General features: G+C 43.4%; 1 protein-coding gene across 1 annotated transcript in view; it reads left to right on the forward strand.

Moving 5' to 3' along the window:
• Positions 1-22,202, forward strand: part of LOC126152088 (glypican-5-like) — a 1,110,366-nt gene that overhangs the window by 39,186 nt on the left and 1,048,978 nt on the right. The gene's annotated exons all lie outside the window — the stretch shown is intronic.

A 22,202-nucleotide genomic window follows, 5' to 3' on the forward strand; every position in this document is an offset into this window, starting at 1 on the left:
GCCACCCTCCCCGTGTGGCGCTCTTTTGTTTTCGTGACGCGACGGTCGCTACGTCCGTGGGCCGGCCTCCGCGTCTCTGCGTCGTTTGCGCCCTTCGTGCAGGCAGGGCCTTAAGCCGTGGGCACACGGACCGTGCTGTCGAACGTTGACGTTGAGCGTGCCAAGTTCAACGTGCTGCTGAACGATGCGACTTGTGCATAAAGCCGTCGGCACACGGACCGCGCTGTCGAACGTTAACGTTGAGCGTGCCAAGTTCAACGTGCTGCTGAACGCTCACGAACGATGTGACTTGTGCATATGGTACGTGGGCCCCAACGTGGTATATGTTGTTGTGGCCTTCAGTCCTGAGACTGGTTTGACGCCGCTCTCCATGCACTCTATCGTGTGCAAGCTTCTTCATCTCCCAGTACTTACTGCAACCTACGTCCTTCTTAATCTGCTTAGTGTATTCATCTCTTGGTCTCCCTCTATGATTTTTACCCTCCACACTGCCCTCCAATGCTAAATTTGTGATCCCTTGATGCCTCAGAACATGTCCTACCAACCAGTCCCTTCTTCTCGTAAAGTTGTGCCACAAACTCCTCTTCTCCTCAATTCTATTCAATACCTCCTCATTAGTTATGTGATCTACCCATCTAATCTTCAGCATTCTTCTGTAGCACCACATTTCGAAAGCTACTATTCTCTTCTTGTCCAGACTATTTATCGTCCATGTTTCACTTCCATACATGGCTACACTCCATACAAATACTTTCAAAAACGACTTCCTGACACTTAAATCTATACTCGATGTTAACAAAGTTCTCTTCTTCAGAAACGCTTTTCTTGCCATTTCCAGTGTACATTTTATACCCTCTCTACTTCGACCATCATCAGTTATTTTTCTCCCTAAATAGCAAAACTCCTTTACTACTTTAAGTGTCTCATTTCCTAATCTAATTCCCTCAGCATCTCCCGACTTAATTCGACTACATTTAATTATCCTCGTTTTGCTTTTGTTGATGTTCATCTGATATCCTCCTTTCAAGACACTGTCCATTCCATTCAACTGCTCTTCCAAGTCCTTTGCTGTCTCTGACAGAATTACAATGTCATCGGCGAACCTCAAAGTTTTTATTTCTTCTCCATGGATTTTAATACCTACTCCGAATTTTTCTTTTGTTTCCTTTACTGCTCGCTCAATATACAGATTGAAACGTGGTATACGCGATCGCAAAGCACTCCAGCGGCAGTTGTGGGATGTTTCTAGTTCGTAAATCACACTGTTTACTCAACAGGCTGCGTAAGATTCCCACGTTAGCTCTATTAAAACGCACATTTCCTCCATTGTTCATATCCTAATCACGTTGTTCTGTAAGTAATATACACATATAAAAACTTCAATATCGATGTACATGTCTTAAGAAAAAACGGGAAGTAGCATGTCTAATCAATAAGGATACAGGCTTAGAAAACTTCCATTAGAAACAGTTGGACACAAATCTGCAATAGTTCTCGACATAAGATAAACACTATTTTATCTTCCCCACATTTTAGTAAAACGCTGAAGTCATTCTTACTTGATCAATGTTCCTACCCAGTAGCAGAAACTTTAGTACATGTACATCACGAAACTCAAAAAAAAAGGAATAACTTCACACAAGTAGCGCAAGCTGTCCTGTAGATTAAGCCAATCGAACAAACATACTCGTCAAAAAAAGGTGAACTTATATTTACATAACATCAAATATTGTTGTATATACTTACATTAAACTAACAATAAAGCATCAGAACCTATTATATAAGCGAATATTATGCAAAAAATATTTAGACTTAACGAGATGCAAACCATCATCACAGCACGTATTTGGTCTTAAACCATCAACATTACTCACTACGCTTTTTTTGTCCTTTTTTTATCGTTTTGTTTGATCGTTGCGGACGTCAGATGACATCTGGTCAAGTTCGTATGTTGATTCTTCCACTCACTTTTTTTATTACAGAGGACAACCAGCTATCTGGCCGAACACGCTGAGCTACCATGCCGGCGAATGATGTACTCTCATAATACGCAAGTTACAATAATTCTTTTGCTACGAATATGATGTCCCTCATTAACTTATTGCAACGAATCACGCAGTTAACAACAGTTTTTCGAATGATTCTCAATTTGCTGGTGCTCAGAAACGACATATATACGTCTAGCATTTGTAGACTTAGAGAAAGCTTTTGACAATGTTGACTGGAATACTCTCTTTCAAATTCTGAAAGTGGCAGGGGTAAAATACAGGGAGCGAAAGGCTATTTACAATGTGTACAGAAACCAGATGGCAGTTATAAGAGTCGAGGGGCATGAAAGGGAAGCAGTGATTGGGAAAGGAGTGAGACAGGGTTGTAGCCTCTCCCCGATGTTATTCAATCTGTATATTGAGCAAGCAGTAAAGGAAACAAAAGAAAAATTCGGAGTAGGTATTAAAATTCATGGAGAAGAAGTAAAAACTTTGAGGTTCGCCGATGACATTGTAATTCTGTCAGAGACAGCAAAGGACTTGGAAGAGCAGTTGAACGGAATGGATGGTGTCTTGAAAGGAGGATATAAGATGAACATCAACAAAAGCAAAACGAGGATAATGGAATGTAGTCAAATTAAGTCGGGTGATGCTGAGGGAATTAGATTAGGAAATGAGACACTTAAAGTAGTAAAGGAGTTTTGCTATTTAGGGAGTAAAATAACCGATGATGGTCGAAGTAGAGAGGATATAAAATGTAGACTGGCAATGGCAAGGAAAGCGTTTCTCAAGAAGAGAAATTTGTTAACATCGAATATAGATTTAGGTGTCAGGAAGTCGTTTCTGAAAGTATTTGTATGGAGTGTAGCCATGTATGGAAGTGAGGCATGGACGATAACTAGTTTGGACAAGAAGAGAATAGAAGCTTTCGAAATGTGGTGCTACAGAAGAATGCTGAAGATAAGGTGGGTAGATCACGTAACTAATGAGGAGGTATTGAATAGGATTGGGGAGAAGAGAAGTTTGTGGCACAACTTGACTAGAAGAAGGGATCGGTTGGTAGGACATGTTCTGAGGCATCGAGGGATCACAAATTTAGCATTGGAGGGCAGCGTGGAGGGTAAAAATCGTAGAGGGAGACCAAGAGATCAATACACTAAGCAGATTCAGAAGGATGTAGGTTGCAGTAGGTACTGGGAGATGAAGAAGCTTGCACAGGATAGAGTAGCATGGAGAGCTGCATCAAACCAGTCTCAGGACTGAAGACCACAACAACAACAACAACGTGTAGGCCAATATGGTGCCTCACAGCTCATGCTGAAGAGAGACGGCGTGCGTGTGACGTAGGTGGCGTTGTGCCATCAGATTGGTCAACGCTCAGACGCTCGCTCAGTTTAGCTGACATGCTAGATACTGCTCTTCACGTTCGGAAAGACTCCCGAACGTGCTATTCCACGCTATGATGTCAGAAACTCGACACGCTCAACGCTGAACGCTCGGAAGCACGGTCCGTGTGCCGACGGCTTAAGGTACGTGTGCCCCAACGTGGTATACGCGGTCGCAACGCTCTCCAGCGGGAGTTTGAGGGATATTTCTAGTTCGTAAATCACACTGTTTACTCAACGGGCGCACGTAAAATTCCCACGTTAGCTCTATTAAAATGCACATTTCCTCCAGCGTCCACGAAAAGGAAAGTACCATGACCAATCAATAAGGACACAGGCTTATAAAAGTTCCGTTACAAAAAGTGCGTTTCAAATGTGGAATACTTCTCCGCATAAGATAAACATTATTTCATCATTCCCACATTTTACTAATACCCCAAAGTCAGTCTTACTTGATCACTGTTCCTACCCAGTAGCAGAATCTTTGCAACATGTGAATTACGAAGCGTAAAAGAAAAAGGAGCAAAATATCTTTATACAAGTAGCGCAAGCTGTCCAGTAGATTAAGCCAATCGAAAAAAGTCACCCCTCAAAAAAAGGTGAACTTATATTTACATAACATCAAATATTATACCATATACTTATATTAAACTAATAATAAAGTATCAGAACGTAATAAAAACGCGAATGTTAGGAAAAAAAAATTGGAAGTTCGTTGCGTTTGGTCTGGGCGGATGTCACAAAACATGTTCATGTTGATCGTTGATTCCTTGACTCGGTTTTTTTTTTATTACAGAGAGCACGCAGCCCTCTTTTTTTGTATTTTGTTCGTTGTTGATCGTTTTTTGTTTGGTCTTTGCGGACGTCACATGACATCCGTTAAAGTTCGTGTGTTGATCTTGCCACTCAGTTTTTTTATTGCAGAGGCCAACCAACTCTCTGACCAAAGACGCTGAGCTACCGTGCTGGCTGACCGAACACGCTCAGCTACCGTGCCGGCGACGCTAATCCAACAACATGCTCCTTGTACTTAATTATATTGTCTTACCCCTTGCTAAAAACGTTAATCGTAGATAATTATGTTACTAATTGAAATTTAATTATAAAAAATTGTACCAAGAACAATGCATTTTGGGTGGATCTTCAGTGTGTCGTTGCCTTCAAATAGCCTACTCTCATTATACGCAAGTTACAACAATTCTTTTGCCACGAATATGATGTTTCTAATTTTTTTATTGGGACGAATCACACAACGAACAACGGGTTTTCCAGTGATCCTCACTTTCCTGGTGCTCAGAAACGGCATATATACATATAGGCTTGAAATTAATGCCAATACGGTACCTCACAACTCTGTACTGAAGGGAGACGGCGTGCGTGTGACGTAGGGGCGTTGTGCCATCTCATTGGTCAAAGCTCAGACGCACGCTCGGAGTATCTGACATGCCAGATATTGCTCTGCACGTTCGGAAAGACTCCCGAACGTGCTATTCCATGCTATGACGTCAGAAACTCAGCACGCTCAACGCTCAACGTTCGGATGCACGGTCCGTGTGCCGACGGCTTTACTATGGACGTGGCCAGTAGATGCGTAATCGGCAGGAAAGGCGTGGGAGATTAGTAGTGGTGGGGGTTGCGGACAGGCGCTATAGGGGAAATGCCGAGTGCTGGAGGAGAAGTACTGCTTTAATCTGAAACCTATGTTCGTATTTTCTTAAATATTAAATGGTGCCCCTCCACGTCCACACTGGCATGGTGACCATCGGTAAATATCTGCTGTCATCTTTGCTTTGTTTAGTACCTAAAAAAATTCCGTTGCAAATGCAAAGAAAACAGCTGTTTATTTTTTCCTGGCTTGTTAACCATTGGTAACTTACCGCGAGAAGCATAACGAGTGGTGAATTTTGTGAACAAGCTACATTTCTCTTGTTGCCTTGTTAAAATTTGCTTGTTTTGTCAAAACAAAGTGAAGTTTACTTAATGTCACCTCAAGAACAAGTTGTGTAGATGCAATCGTGGTCGGCCGCTGTGACCGAGCGGTTCTAGGCGCTTCAGTCCGGAACAGCGCTGCTGCTACGGTCGCAGGTTCGAATCCTGCCTTGGGCATTGATGTGTGTGATGTCCTTAGGTTAGCTAGGTTTAAGTAGTTCTAAGTCTACGGCACTGATGACCTCAGATGTTAAGTCCCATAGTGCTTAGAGCCATTTGAACCATTTTTTGCAATCGTGAGAGAAATCTAAAACCGTGATTTATTAAGTGAGGAACTGAGAAAAACTAACATTAATAGCTTATGAGAAAGCACATCCTCGGTGCAAAAAGAAACGTGTAATGTCTTCTCTTATGTTCTCAGAAAACCCAGGCATTTCTCGTATCACCAGCTATCCATGGTCCTTAAAAATGACATTCTTTCATCGGAAAAGTCTGTAGATAGTGAAATAGCACGGTAGGGTGGAGTTTTACATGATAGTCATACGGCAAAATACGCTCGTCTTTGCGTGTTATCATTTTCCAAAATCTCTTTTCGATACCTCAAACCGTTCATGAAATGTGAGGAATGTTACAGGTATGTCATTCTGGCCTTATCACTGGCGCACGCGATTGCAAATGAGTGTGCTACATCAGATCAATTCTCCCGAGATTGGTGACAGATTGAGACCTCCACACGTGCCTAAAGTACGTTAGCTAAGTTTTATACACAGCAGCATGTAATGTAATATGCACCAAACGCTAAAATCATAGCGACCCCTATTTTTCATGACAAACGTTTTCGAATTTCGTACAGCGTTTTACTTGAGTACACATATAACAATCAACAACTATGATTATTGACGAAGTGATGTGCACGTCATCATGAAGCTGACATTTAAATCGATAAGTAACGCAAAAATTATTTTTTTAGTTTCTGCAACATCGTGTGAGAAAAACTGCAGGGCGCTCACCTCGATTCTGAAATTGCAGCGCTTCAGTGATCGGCCGAAAGCGGGCAAACAATGTAGGCCTCCCCTTCTGAACAAACAAATGAACTCACCCAGCGCTTTGGACGAAACTCGGTCACTGCGCATCGCCCTCCGTATACTGTCGAACTCTATAGCCACCACGGAGGGGGTGCAAAAACCGAGCAAAGAAACGATGCTTCGTGAAATTAACAGGTACATAAGTTGTCCTCCCGCTCCTGTTCCTGTATTGTGTCTTACGAGATGCAGCTTTCCCCTTGACTCTCGACTGTAAAAGAGAGGTTTTGGTCGTTTTTACAGTCATTTCATCCAAGCAGGATCAGAAATAAATGACCGCTACCTAGCAGACGCCTATCGCCAACATTATTTATGTGTAGTGATGGGGGAACTGATTGGTTTTAACATTCGGTTGCCCAGAATATTGTTTTTTAAACATTTTTGGAAGGCGACTGTCAAGCTGCCTTTATTTTCAACCCAAATATCTGTATGTTTGCTTCTGAAAGTTCTGTGTTGTGTATATTGTTATTCATGCCATGCACTACACATTAATTAAGTAATGACTAATGTAGTGTGGTGGCTTAAACCATTTTATCATTGAAGATGTTCCAAGACTCAAACAGGTTGACATTTGCGTTTAAAGTGAAATCAATAGATGGGTCAAATTTGCATTTTATATCTTGTATTTTTGTTCAGTCTGTTTTTGTCCTTCGAATGAAACGACCGAATGAAACTAGTCTATTTGGCTATGTCAACTATATGAATGATTTCACTCACTTTACGGGATTGAATCTACATCAGCATACATACCGCGGAAGCCAACGAATGGTGCATGGCGGAGGGTACCCTGTACCACTACTAATCATTCCCTTTCCTGTTCCACTCGTAAACTGAGCGAGGGAATACCAATTGTCTGTATGCCTCCGTACCAGCCCTAGTATCTATGATCTCATCTTCGTGGTCCTTACGCGAAGTGTACGTTGGTGGCAGTGGAATCCCCTTACAGTCAGCGTTAAATGCTGGTTTTCAAAATTTTCTGAATAGTGCTCCTCACATACTTTTTCAGCCTCTTCCGTACACGCGAACCACGGCTAGACCTGCCAACTTTTGTGGACACAAATAATTGATCTTATTTGAAGGAAATGTAAATGGAAATATTTTCAAAATTTGTTTTTATTTGCTTACATAATATTTTTGTACTCCTGGCTTTCATTAAGTCAATAATTCGTTCTACATTATAAATTTGTGTTTAAATAATTTAACAGTTCAGTTTGTTATTTAAATTTATTCGAGTTCTGTATCTCTCTCTTACCGACGTCACATATCTGGGACGTCACTGACAACTTGAAGAGGTTGCTGTGGAGAGGAATAGCTCTACAGTACGCTATTACCCGTGCTATTCTGGTAGGTGATTGGTGGGTAACTCTGTTAGGTGACTGGTAGGCATTAACAAATCGGCAGCTAGTATCCATGGGTTAGTGTTAGCCTGCAATGAGACGTTAAGGCTAGTATCCTTGGGTTAGTGTTAGCCTGCAATGAGAGGTTAAGGCTGAGTATCCATGGGTTAGTGTTAGCCTGCAATGAGACGTTAAGGCTGCACGGCTGTTCTCTCGTTGGCCGCTTTTTATGGCGTTGTACGGGGGTCAAGTGGTGCTGTTCGCTTGCCAACATACGCGCTCCACTAGGCTGGAATTGTCGGCAGCCAGGCCGTAAGTAACTTGTAGCCATCCTCCCTGTTCATGTTGTTATGGCGTTCAATTATTTAAATAGCCTCTCTTATTTTCCGCCGCTGCATCCACAGTTGGCCAGCAAGCAAGCGAGGCTCTTGAAAATTAGTAGAACGGCCACATTCCTGGTCGTATTCAAATACGGCTAATTTTTTTTTGTTCTGCCTCAGTCTTAACCAAAAGTGTGTGCTCCGCTGTGCGAGTGCTAATGGGTCTCTTTCGCATTCACACCGAAGTACATAGACACCTGTACTGTGGAGAGTATCTACAGGATCCTTCATAGGCCTCAACCGATCTCGGATCTTGCGGGAGAACCTTCCCTACACGATCCCTGACGCCTATCATCTAAGGTAGGCGAGCTACAAGGAGGGTTTCTTCAGTACATTCGTCTGTTTTGTGCTCGCTGTGCCTCGTTCTCGTACTGTGTTTCTGTTGCTGTATGCATGGGCACGGAATATTGTCCTGAACTTGTCCAGTTCGTGTTGTATGAAGTTAGCGTCACAAATCCGGTGAGCTCCGTCTGTCAGTGTGCATAGAACAGCGTTCTTTTGCGTTGATTGGTGTTGCGAGTTCGCCTACCGGTACCTTATTGTGTGTTGGTGGTGTCCAGTAGACTTTATGCCCTATTTTATTGCTGGATGTTCTGTCCATCCCTACATACAGAGAGGAAATTGCTTCCTTATTCTAAAAAACACTTTTAGCGTGAATTGTGTATTTTTTTGTAAGCTGTTGAGGTCCTCATGAAATCTGCGCAGTTCTACTACCCCATGCGCCCATATGACGAACGTGTCGTCCACGTACCTCAGCCTGCAGCTTCCATGAATATGTCAGTAGCTACGAATGAAAGGGAACCCGAATTGCAGTCCGCCTGTCTGCTCATGAAATTTGCCCTGCCAGGTGAAATATGTTGATGACAAGCACAGTTGTACCAGATCGCATTATGTATGGCGGTACTTGCTCCTCCTCGATGTTGATTGCTTCAGGTATTGGCACGCTGTTAAACAAAGACTTTACGTCAAAGTTAACCCTAAGATCCATATCTGGTACTTGCTATTCCCGTATGAGCTGGATTAAATGTGTAGAATCCTTGACATAGAAAACCATGTGACCAACCATGCTACGTATTTCCTGGGACAACATTCAAAATTATATTATTCTGTGAGTAATGGTTCAAAAACGTCAGGAAAGCCCTCAAGAGCATTAGAAGATGAGCAAGACACCTCTAACCGATCAAAGGACAGATCTCTAATCAACAAGTTTAAGGCCTTCCAGAACAGCGACTGGACAGAGGAGAGAAAGGAGAGGGCCAGGGAAAGAGTGAAACGACTTTGGGCTGCAATAAAGACTTTCAGAAATGCTCCACATCGTCTCTAAAGGCCTAAACGAAAAACATGTATGTCATACACTGCCGGAAAACGACAGTGCACCTGAAAAGACGACGTCGATTTTGATTCGAAAACGGTATATTACACATGGGGGTGGGGGGCGGGGTTGGGCGGGAGGTAGTAGATGTACCGATAATGGTTTCAACGTCGTCCGCTAATAGCGTAGTGGTATAGCTACCAGAGCGCCATGTCTACCCTTTTATAGGGAATGCTCACAGCCGGAAGGCTCAGTGTGGTGGAAGCGTGTGAAACAAGCTTCCAACCAAGCCAGTCGTGCTTCCTGCAGCCAACTGAGCGAGTCCGAAAAGGGTCAAATTGTGGCTTTCCATGTGCCAGGTTGGTCCGTTTGGAGAACTGCTACAGAAGTTGCAAGTGTTGAGTCAGTTTTGCAACAATGCTGGTATCAGCGGTCACATGAACACTCTCACGCTCGTAGACTAGGTTCTGGACGTCCACTCAGCACAGACGTCAGCCAGGATCGTCGCACTGTAACGACAGCTGTGCTGGATCGTACAGCTGCCACATTACGGATCAGTGGGCTTGTGAGCCAAGACGTGTTGCGAATCGGTTTTAGCAGTGAGAATGCGAGAACGCACACCTCTAGCCAGTCTTCCACTCACGCCACATCACTGACGAGCAAGGCTCGACTGGTGCCGTCAGAGCATCACTGTGAAGATGGAACAGCGCACCGTGATCTTCAACAATGAAAGAATATTCTGCCTGCATGCAAATGATGGTCGTTTGCGCCTACAACGTGGACCTCGTGAGCACTGTCTCGTAGAGTGCATTCGTCCAAGATATACTGACTAGAGATGGGCAAAACTGTTCTTTTCAGAGATCGGATCAGAACTGTTCACTCCCTGAAATGAACTAGCTCTTTTTCATGACTCACCACTCATTCACAATAGAAAATAAATGGAAGGCACATTGCCCTTTAAACTTGGTTTATTCCAGTACTATACCTGTATTTTGATCTTATTTGATCCTATTTTGAAGTAACACAGATAATGAGTAAGAATTTTGTATTGTTTATTGAAATTTCCACAATATGACAAAGTTTTTGATTATTGATTTATTTTGCACTATCGTGGTTTTTTGGGTGATCAGAAAATGTTGTAACTTGAGATTTACATTAACAATATATTTGGCTATAATGTATTAAAATTTCATTAACCTCGTACAAATACATCGCAAGCCATATATTTTTAAAGTGAACGTTTCCTTCCAAAGACGCCTAAAATCGCAAAATCCGTACCAAAATAAGAAAAAAATATATATAAATTTGACTGTAAGACTAAAGTGCTGCATATAGCCTTACGCAGAATAAAACAAGGAAAATATTGGTGTATGACATTTTGCAATACGTTTGTCGGTTCGCTCGTAATTAAAGCGTAAATTCGAGTGTCCATAATAAAAATCCTATAGTAAGAGGAGTCGTCAGGAACCTAATCTGATCAGTTTAAACAAATAAAAATAAAATAAAAACAAATGATGTATACATAACAAATAATGTAATATACATAGCGGTATTACTACGAAGAACAATATCCAGTAGAGACGAACTCCGATGCAGAGGCGCTGAGTCGAGTAGGTCGAGCCACAAGCTGTATTACTGCGTGAGCTAAGACTGCAGAGACCAGAGTGACACCTGAATTGCTTTGCTCAATGCTCTGGCTAGAGTCGAGAACTGTGGGGTGAGCGTTGAGCGGGCGAGTTCCGAGGGTGGGGGGAGCGGTGAACGGCCACCAGTCACACGCTCCGAGACAAATCGTCCGTTCTCTTGCGAGCAGGTTGTTGTAAGTAGTTCTTATGTTCCCCGCTAGGAGGCTCTCTGTCCTGTTGCTCGCATCAACTGCCCAGAGGGTAGGACGTGCCACTGAAACGATCGCCGACAGAGTGAGATGCTAAGTTAAGCTGCGCCAGACACTGCACGCGGCAGAGGACGCACAGAGACGGCACGGCATATGTGAAACACAAAATCCAATGGGGCACTGCACAATGCAGGCAGCCAAGGTAGAAGCAGGGCAGAGGCCGGCGCCAGCTGTGTTGTGTGGCGTGCACTGTGCTGTGACCAGCAGAGGCGCCGCTGATATGCTCCATCTCTCCGTCTCTCTCTCTCTCTCTCTCTCTCTCTCTCTCTCTCTCTGCCGTGGGAAACGTTTGGAGCTACCGTTCTTTTTTTCTGAATCACTGATTGTTCACTCCTTTGAAAGATTCAACTCTATGAATCAGTTCAGGAGCGGATCCCCCATCTCTAATACTGACCCCAACCCAGTCCTAATTGCTACGACCCCCGTTCAACTTCGGTTCTTTTGGAGGGGATGCTAACCAGCTCTCGGTACGTGCAGAATGTTGTCAGTCCCGTGATTTTCCGTTCTTGCAACGGGACAGTGATATGTTGTTCCAACAGGATAACGCACGCTCATACACTGCCCGTGAAACTCAACGTGCTCTGCAAGATGTGCAGCAACTTCTCTGGCCAGTACGATTTTCGGACTCAAATCTAGCACTTGCGGGATGTGATGGGACGAGAGGTGGCTCGTGCAACTCGTCAACCAACATCGCTTACGGAACTATGTGAACAGGTCAAACAGGCGTGGAACAGCCCATTCCAGGACAGTGTTTGCCATGTGAACGATCGACTGGATGCCAGAGTCAGTCACTGCATTGTCGCTCTTGGAGGCTATACGGCACGAGTACGAGAATTTCAGCATGGGTTGTTACCTGGTATCTCGGAACCGCTTGTGCTGTTGATCTGTAAATGTAATCATTTCATGAACTCCATATCCACTATTGCAAAAATAAATATTGAGTGAACTAGAAACAATTAAAATGGTGTACTATTTTTTCTGGTAGTGTATGCGTGCAACAAACACAAACGATACAAACGCAAGTAGGACGTCTGGTCTACACTAAATTCCGTAATATGATTCCTTAGTAGGGAGGACCCAATATTTCCGCAATGAATTACTCTGCAGGGAAGAGTAAAGGCGAGGCACTGAAGGATGAAGGAAGTAGCGGTCTGATAGTGGGTTATAAGAAAAGCCTGGATAGCTCAGTTGGTAATAGCAAAGCTGGCGGAACACAAGAATCCGTGGACAGTAGCTTGAAACCTGATCTCTGCCATTTTGCAATCTTGGAAGCACCATACCAGCAGATCGCACACTGCCCAAAACCTGCAGAACGAGTGGCGGCGAGGTCGGCTCAGGACAATAACGTGATAACAGTCCTTTCAGAAGGACTACATCACGAAAAGTGCATAGGATTATTGACTGTCTCTGACCAATAAGCGAATGATAACAGTTGAATTCTGTTGTGTCGAGAACAGATTAGTGGAAGCTCGGTTGATATCTCGAATCGCCGTGGGCTGACACAGAAGCTACATACAACAAACATTTCCATTGTGTAAAGCCAGAGTCAGCTGGGACACTGTGGTGTTCAGCAATGAGTCTCGCCTCTGTTTGTGGCGTGCATATCGTAGCCAATGCGCTCAAGACGACTCAGTGAAAGACCACAGAAGCAGCGATTTTTGAGATCGACTTTTACTCATCTTCTATATAGTTCCTTGGTACGACAACATGGCTGATTTCCTAATTGTTGGAAGGAGGCTAAGTGCCCAACAGTATGGGCACAGAATGATAAACGCTGTTGTCGTACCTTCATGATGGGGATGTAAAATGGTATTTTCCATCACAATAATGCAAGGACCCACACTGCAGTTTCCACCACACAAGGGTTGAGGAATGAACTGATTGTTGAGTGGTCTGTCATTTGTCACCTACATAGCGTATCTGGGATGCAATAGGAAGACGTGTTCATTCATTTCATTATAAGGTTTATAATTTAAACAGCCACGAGCCACAGATATGGCTCTGAAGAGCTTATTTAATGCTCAACACCCTTTATGTGGAGCTCATAGAGGGGGAGGGGGGGGGGGGGAGGGACTGGTCTTCATGAGGGCCTCCCATACGCCATTGCGGATTGGAGCGATTCCTCGCTAACATCTGTGGAATCCATTCACTTAGGCAATTTTGGTGTGGTAACGAGACCTCAGAAAGACACCGCTCACTGGAAACTGCTTTAACACAAACTATTGCACGTTTTCTAACAGCACACATGCTCATCTTTTACAAAATGTGGCCTATCTGCACATAAGTAATAAGTACATAACGAGGTCGCAACAGGAAGGATAGGAAATCTGTACTAATGACTGAAGATGTGCTTGTAAGAAATCCGAAACAGACAAATTTAAATCAACGATTTTAAAACCGTAGTTGTGGCTGGTTACTGGTTAAATTCGCCCGCCTGGTTAGTCGTGCGGTCTAACGCTCTGCTTTCCGGGCGGGAAGGTACGACGGTCCTCGGGCACGAATCCGGCCGGCGGATTAGTGTCGAGGTTCGGTGTGCCGGCCAGCCTGTGGATGGTTTATAAGGCAGTTTTGAATATGCCTCGGTGAATGCGGACCGGTTCCCCATATTCCGTCTCAGTTACAGTATGTCGGCGATTGCTGCGCAAACACTTACGCGTACGCCATAATTACCACGCAAACGTTGGGGTTACACTCGGCTGGTGTGAGACGTTCCCGGGGGGTCCAAAGGGGGCCCACCCATACAATAACCCTGGGTTCGATGTGGGGCGGCGGTGGGGTGTTGTAGCCTGTTGTCGGGTTGTGTACCACTGCGGGCTATGGCGGGGACGAAGCCTCTCCTTCGTTTGTAGGTCCCCAGTTCCATACAATACAATGTTGTTGTTGTTGTTATGGTCTTCAGTCCTGAGACTGGTTTGATGCAGCTCTCCATGCTACCCTATCCTGTGCAAGTTTCTTCATCTCCCAGTACCTACTGCAACCTACATCCTTCTGAATCTGCTTAGTGTATTCATCTCCTGGTCTCCCTCTACGATTTTTACCCTCCAAGCTACCCTCCAATACTAAATTTGTGATCCCTTGATGCCTCAGAACATGTCCTACCAACCGGTCCCTTCTTCTCATCAGGTTGTGCCACAAACTCCTCTTCTCCCCAATTCTATTCAGTACCTCCTCATTAGTTATGTGATCTACCATCTAATCTTCAGAATTCTTCTGTAGCACCACATTTCGAAAGCTTCTATTCTTTTCCTGTCCAAACTATTTATCGTCCGTGTTTCTCTTCCATACATGGCTACACTCCATACGAATACTTTCAGAAATGACTTCCTGACACTTAAATCTATACTCGATGTTAACAAATTTCTCTTCTTCAGAAACGCTTTCCTTGCCATTACCAGTGTACATTTTATATCTTCTCTACTTCGACCATCATCAGTTATTTGGCTCCCCAAATAGCAAAACTCCTTTACTACTTTAAGTGTCTCATTTCCTAATCTAATTCCCTCAGCACCACCCGACTTAATTCGACTACATTCCATTATCCTCGTTTTGCTTTTGTTGATGTTCATCTTATACCCTCCTTTCAAGACACTGTCCATTCCGTTAAACTGCTTTTCCAAGTCCTTTGCTGTCTCTGACAGAGTTACAATGTCATCGGCGAACCTCAAAGTTTTTATTTCTTCTCCATGGATTTTAATACCTACTCCGAATTTTTCTTTTGTTTCCTTTACCTCTCGCTCAATATACAGATTGAATAACATTGGGGAGAGGCTACAACCCTGTCTCACTCCCTTCCCAACCACTACTTCCCTTTCATGCCCCTCGACTATTATAACTGCCATCTGGTTTCTGTACAAAATGTAAATATCCTTTCGCTCCATGAATTTTATCCTTGCCACCTTTAGAATTTGAAAGAGAGTATGCCAGTCAACATTGTCAAAAGCTTTCTCTAAGTCTACAAATGCTAGAAACGTAGGTTTGCCTTTCCTTAATCTTTCTTCTAAGATAAGTCGTAAGGTCAGTATTGCCTCACGTGTTCCAATATTTCTACGGAATCCGAACTGATCTTCCCCGAGGTCGGATTCTACCAGTTTTTCCATTCGTCTGTAAAGAATACAGTACTGGTTACATTATAAATCTACCACGGCTCTCATAAATGTCTACCTTCGTAGTCAGCGATCTTCATGTACTGTTACAGCAAATATCCAGACATGGAAAGAAATTACGCTATATGACATTTGGAAGCGTTCTGCTTCTGTGCCACAACTATAAGAGTATGTTCGACCTCGTGGGGTAAGAACCACAACTATGCTGATCTAAATGTGGAGAGCTTGGAAAAAATCAACCAACCACTTGCAAATAAATGTTTACTAGAAACCTTGACCTAAGTTTCGACAGTTTCAAAATTCGGTACTGCTGTGTCTTTGTAGGTCATAAGTATGACGCAATACTGTACAGACACCGTAATGCTGTATTTATCCGCCGACACCGGGCAAGCGACTTCCAATTAAAATGACTCCCCTTTACGGGAATATACATAATGAATGTATGAGTGCAGGTTGTAGACAAATGGTTGGCGACGTATGGAGTTTTGAGTCTGGCCGTGATTCATAGCCTTATAGCAAGGCGACCGCTCCTCATAAGCGGGAAATCCGGGTTCGAGTCCCGGTTCAGCACAAATCTTCTTTGTAGCCATTCCGTTACACAGCTGATCGTTGTCTATACTTGCAAGTACGAATAATTTTCATGAATTTTAAAATTTTCTTCTTGTTGTATCAGATAGTGATTAATTACATTAAAGAAAGCCAAAGGGCTCTTGTCATATGAGACACCCGTCTTAACAATCACAAGCCGTGACTTAGGACTGTAGGAGTATAGCATTATAGGTGTGCCTATCAAGTACCAAGTTTCAAATGGTTCAAATGGCTCTAAGCACTACGGGACGTAACATCTAAGGTCATCAGCCCCCTAGAACTTAGAACTACTTAAACCTAACTAACCTAAGGACATGACACACATCCATACCCGAGGCAGGATTCGAAGCTTCGACCGTAGCGGTCGCGCGGTTCCAGACTGAAGCGTCTAGAACCGCTCGGCCAATGCGGCCGGCAAGTACCAAGTGCAGTGACCTATTAATATAAGGGTCTTATGCCATTACACTTGGTATTTGATCTGCACGCCGGTAGTATTATGGCGCTGTAATCCTAAGTCAAGGTTTGTGATTATTTTTCATAAGATGTATGTCTCTATCACAAGATCCGTTTGACTTTATTCGATATACTTGATCAGGATGTGATGTAACAAGGACAATTACACTTTCCAAAGTAGACAATAAGGTCCGTTACACTTTCTGAAGCAGATAATTTTAGAATTGTCGAAACCTAGATCAAGGGTTCCAATAAAACTTTACTTGAAACTGATTGATTTTTTTCATCCTCTTCAGATTTACTGTAATACAGCTGTGGAAGCTATAGCCAAGCTTAAGAATTGTGGCAGATATTGTTCGTGGACACGAATGTTTACTCATTCATATCTGTCCTGAACTGAACGTCTCTAGAAAGATTGATAAGTATCGGACCGATGCTTCACGGTGTAACACTTCCGTAACAAAAAACCAGAGATGGGTACTGCGGAAATTAGTGAAATATTTTGGTATAGTGATGGAACTTGCTTTCCTTCACTGTTCCTGATGTAGCTATGAACGTGGACACCGGAGGCTAACAGAAAAGTATTGAATTGCGGATGTCTCGATACTGCCTATGTATCTGGATGACGAGGCTGACTGACACCGGCGATCGTCGGGCCGTTTATCTGACAAGCATCAAGAACGGCCCGAAATTTGGAGCACGTGAAACGTACTTCTGTGGCGGTCGGCGTCTCACCTTTCATGGTGGGCGACAAACTGTAGAAGAGAAAAGTGATAGTACTGTAGAAAATGTCATGGGGGAAGGAAGGAAGTGTTTTACGCTTTATACACATGGAGTCAGAGACTGAAAGCTACCTCAGATGCAAGTTTGTATTCTGCAAGACACCTAATGGTGCACGAAGGTGCGTGATGTGTCATTAGTGGATTGTCGGTACCCTCTGTATAAGATCGAATTTCTGTAATTTTGCTATCATGGTCATTACGCGAGATGCAAGAGGAAGTAATGTACTGGTAAACCCACACAGGAATACTGGAAGTAAGAAACTCAACTATGTACAGCTTTCTTGAAGCGTCATCCAACGAAGTTTGTTGAGAACATTTATGACGTTCTTGCACTGAGTAATAGATCAAGTGACCAATCACATAGCTCTTCTTTGCCTCTCCTCTCTCATATCATCTCTCTCTCTCTCTCTCTCTCTCTCTCTCTCAGTGTGGTGTCACCGCCAGACACCACACTTGCTAGGTGGTAGCCTTTAAATCGGCCGCGGTCCGTTAGCATACGTCGTCGGACCCGCGTGTCGCCACTGTCAGTGATTGCAGACCGAGCGCCGCCACACGGCAGGTCTAGAGAGACTTCCTAGCACTCGCCCCAGTTGTACAGACGACTTTGCTAGCGATGCTATACTGACAACTACGCTCTCATTTGCCGAGACGTTGGTTAGCATAGCCTTCAGCTACGTCATTTGCTACGACCTAGCAAGGCGCCATTACCAGTTTATATTGAGATTATATAATGTATCAACAAGAGCGATGTTCACCAATTATGGAATAAAGTTAAGTATTCCAGAATCTATGTACTATTTTTGGCTACTATAATTCCTTGTCATTTTCCAGACCTCACGCCAGCCTGCGTGAGCTTTAACGCGTGCATTTCGGCCTCCTCTAGCTATACGGTGTTGGCTCTTCTGCCAACACATCATCTGGTACCTCGTTTTCCCATACCTATATTCACGTGATCATTCCACCTTAAACCGCTCCCGACACGTATTCTAAGACAGTTCGAAAGGCGTCTGCTGTCGCGTATTCGTGTGTGCTTGTCTGCCTTAAAGAATCTGTAGTCACTTACCCGTCTGCTGGAGTAGCACATCTCCGCCTGGAAACTGAGAATTATGTCTTAAGAAGTCGTGCGAGGTCTGACGGGCCTTAACCAAAGGGAAACATGACGCCAACTATTGGATCGCGAGGTCTCTTGAACGGAAGGGAGACAGCCTCTTGCTTTCCAACTGCTGCCGCGATGTTGATGAACCGACTCTATCTGGTAGTATAGTCGCGGTTAGCTCTGACCGTGAACTGGGCGTAGTCAACCGACTTCTTTTTGAATTTTGGTAAGAGAGTTGCTGGTTTGCACGCCTGCGCTGTATTTACGTGATTGGAAGTGAATCGTTTTCCAGATTACAGAGTATCAGATTTCTTTCCGCGGTACATTTTCCAGTCGATTTGAACGTGGTATTTGTAACTTTTCAGAACACTGGGAACAAGTATCCCATTTCATCTCATTCATCCAAGGTTTCAAGTAGCTGTTCTTCCACTGATCAGATCATATTTTGGCCATTAATGCTAATATGTGAATTGAACATTAAATTATCTGTGAGCGAAATTTGGAATTTTTATTTTTATTTCCCCGGGACTATGTTCAAATTAACTTACTCCGTGATCCATACCTCCACATGTGTTCACTCAAGAGCTATGTTACTGGAATGTACACATTTACTTTGCTTGTATCTAAGACACTGAGGGGATAAGCAGCCCTAGGAAGAGATGATAATGTTCTTAAATAGAGTGTTCAGCTATGCAGATAAAGTTGTGATGCTGTTCAAGTTCGAAATACGAGGCAGGAAAGACGGAGACAGCGAGATGATTTATGCTATCATACTTGCCAAGTTTTTTTTTTCTTTAATTATTAGGTGTTGTAGGATATAGAGAGCAAAATTACTTGCATAGCACGAATTGTATTCATAAGATGTAATTGTTACGCGTGTATAGTTAAGAACTATGCGAGATTCATTGCAAGATTACTTTTGTCTTGGTCAACTCATGTTAAATTCCCTTATATTATTCCGTCGCGGTTTAGGAAAGTTCTTGCCACTTCTAAACTCTAGAAAACGTTAGTCATATTGCGTTTATTCAAACATGGATCACATTTTATATAAAGGGATAACATTTCGGAGCATAAACTCCGGTGCCGCGTCTCTTATGAACTCACGGGCTAAAGCAAAGATTAGTCTCAGGCTTTCAAGTTGACAAATGTTACTGACTGCAATGATTGGTGAGACTCGTATGTCGGCTTTTGCACAAGTGCCTTTAAGTCTTCTCTCATTTCATAACAAGTTATAATTTCGTGACATCCAAGTACAAATGAGTTGCCTGTTTAAAACCTTATATAGCTAGGTAATTCTCTGCCAGAACAATTCCACATTGTCGAGGTGCAACAGATGTTTCTTTCGCTGCGCCCGTCCTTTTTTCTGTCTGCCACCATGGTTTCAGTCCATTCTCATTCTCGTTCCGAAATTCCATAAACACGCATTTTGTTTACAAGACGACTGTGCGGAACTATCTTTATGGCTTCCTGGAAGTAAAAAACTCTGCATCAACCAGGCTTCCCTTGATTGGGAACTGAAATGGCTTAAAATGAATGGGTAAACCCGTTGGGATCATTGGTATACAGGATATGAGAGACACCTCTCCAGTTATTGTATCTGTGAGAATGGTAGCTTCAATGACAGTACTTCGCATAGTTTTGATCTGTGAATGGGTAGGATTACAAAGTTTCGACCTATTTAAGTTGCGTAGTAGTATTTTAATCATAAGCCGATAAGCCATAAATACAGCTTTCCTGCTTTCAGTGAAACCGATGGCGGGAAAACAAACAAAACAGCACATTGCTGTGCGTAAAATTTTTGTTAACCTTTTTGTCTAATAATTTACAAGCCCTCCTATCTTCGTTGAAACTAACTGAGAAACAAGTCGAAACTGCACATTTTGACAGCACAGGTGTAGGTTTCGAAGGTACCCTGTTCATTGTCGTTTTTTTTAAAAAACGTTTGTTAGGGTATTGTGTAAAAATTGAAATAAAATCTATCAAGAGCTTCTCAAGATATTTGGTAACAACATTTACTCTTTATACATTACGTACATTGTTTATATATTAGATATATTAAAATATGTAGTCTGTGTCAATCCTAATGTTCACTAGAGTATCGTGTAAAAATTTGAAGCCAATAGGTCAAGTACTTCTCGAGGTTTTTGCTAACGACGTTAAACAAAGATTTATCTTTATACAGTATTGTTGATTATCTCATCATGAGGATTGCGCGCTACGGTCGCAGGTTCGAATTCTGCCTCGGTCATGAATGTGTGTGATGTCCTTAGGTTAGTTAGGTTCAAGATGGTTCAAATGCCTCTGAGCACTATGGGACTTAACATCTGAGGTCATCAGTCCCCTAGAACTTAGAACTACTTAAACCTAACTAACCTAAGGACATCACATACATCCATTCCCCAGGCAGGATTCGAACCTGCGACCATAGCGGTCGGGTGGTTCCAATCTGAAGCGCCTAGAACCGCACGGCCACACCGGCCGGCAGGTTAGTTAGGTTTAAGTAGTTCTAAGTTCTAGAGAACTGATGACCTCAAAAGTTAAGTCCCATAGTGCTCAGAGCCATTTGAACCACTTTGAGGATTGCGACTGACAACTGGACATAAAAAAAACAGCGTTAGCGCCAGACATACTTGATGAAAATATACCTTCATCTCTGATGGTACAACTATGTATAAAGTAAGGAAACAATGTAACGCCTTATGTACAGTGAACAACACATTGAACGAAGATCAGTATGCAGCATCTATTTGGTTCTAATTTTGTATTGATGTTTTTCTAAGAACGAAAAAAGAAAGAAAAAAAAACCTTATACCCACCAAGTCTGTTTCTCACTTGGCCTACTGCTGTGTAGAATGGTGTGAACCATCGAAATGTTTAATGGTACAATAAAGACGTGTCACAGAAAACGGTCACATTTATAACATAAGTATAAACAGAGCTGTGGCCGGTTAGAGATAATTTACAGTCAGCCGTAATCCTGTCTGAATAAAATGTAATATAGGCAAGCGGATACGGCTGATGTATGTTGCACCGTTTCCACGGTGACACGATGATCCTTTAATCCCAGCATCCGCAGGGTACACTGTCGCAGTGCATTAAAACGTCGCATACCCCCACTCCCCTCCACAAGCCTTTGTCAGGTCGGTGCGAGAGGGTAGAAAGTGATGAGTAAGGGTCAAACACAACACAGCCAGCGAGGCACGCTTTTGTATCGCAAAACGCGAGGCTGGCGTGCTTCATTGGGAGCATTTTTCAGCGTTTGTGTGCCGATGGAATTACTCTGACATGATCGTTTGCAGCGCGCCGGCGGGCATTCCGACTTTAAATGGTCTATTTAGAGAGGCGGGCCGCCCGGCGACTGTACAATACAGCGACGTCAGCACCCACGGCCGCAGTGGACCGCTGCGCCAAGGTCATAGCGGGCGCAGTTTGCTGCACCGTTGTCCACCCTGCCGGACGCGTTTTGTTATTTTGGACCGTGTTTCTTGCTGCTGCATCAGGAGCACAGGGATATCAGTGCTGAACTGTGGGGCTACGTACCTGGTAAGCATATTGAATAGGACTGATTGGTTCGGAACTCATGCGTACACGAACAGCAGCACAACAATCACCTTGATGAGAAGTACAACAAGGAAACAAAAGGGAAGAAGCTACTCAGAAAATACAAACTCGGATAGAGATGAAGATGACGATGATGATGGTTCAAATGGCTCTGAGCACTATGGGACTCAACTGCTGTGGTCATAAGTCCCTTAGAACTTAGAACTACTTAAACCTAACTAACCTAAGGACATCACACACATCCATGCCCGAGGCAGGATTCGAACCTGCGACCGTAGCGGTCGTGCGGTTCCAGATTGTAGCGCCTTTACC

The sequence above is a fragment of the Schistocerca cancellata genome, chromosome 2 (assembly GCF_023864275.1).
Source record: "Schistocerca cancellata isolate TAMUIC-IGC-003103 chromosome 2, iqSchCanc2.1, whole genome shotgun sequence".
NCBI lineage: Eukaryota > Metazoa > Arthropoda > Insecta > Orthoptera > Acrididae > Schistocerca > Schistocerca cancellata.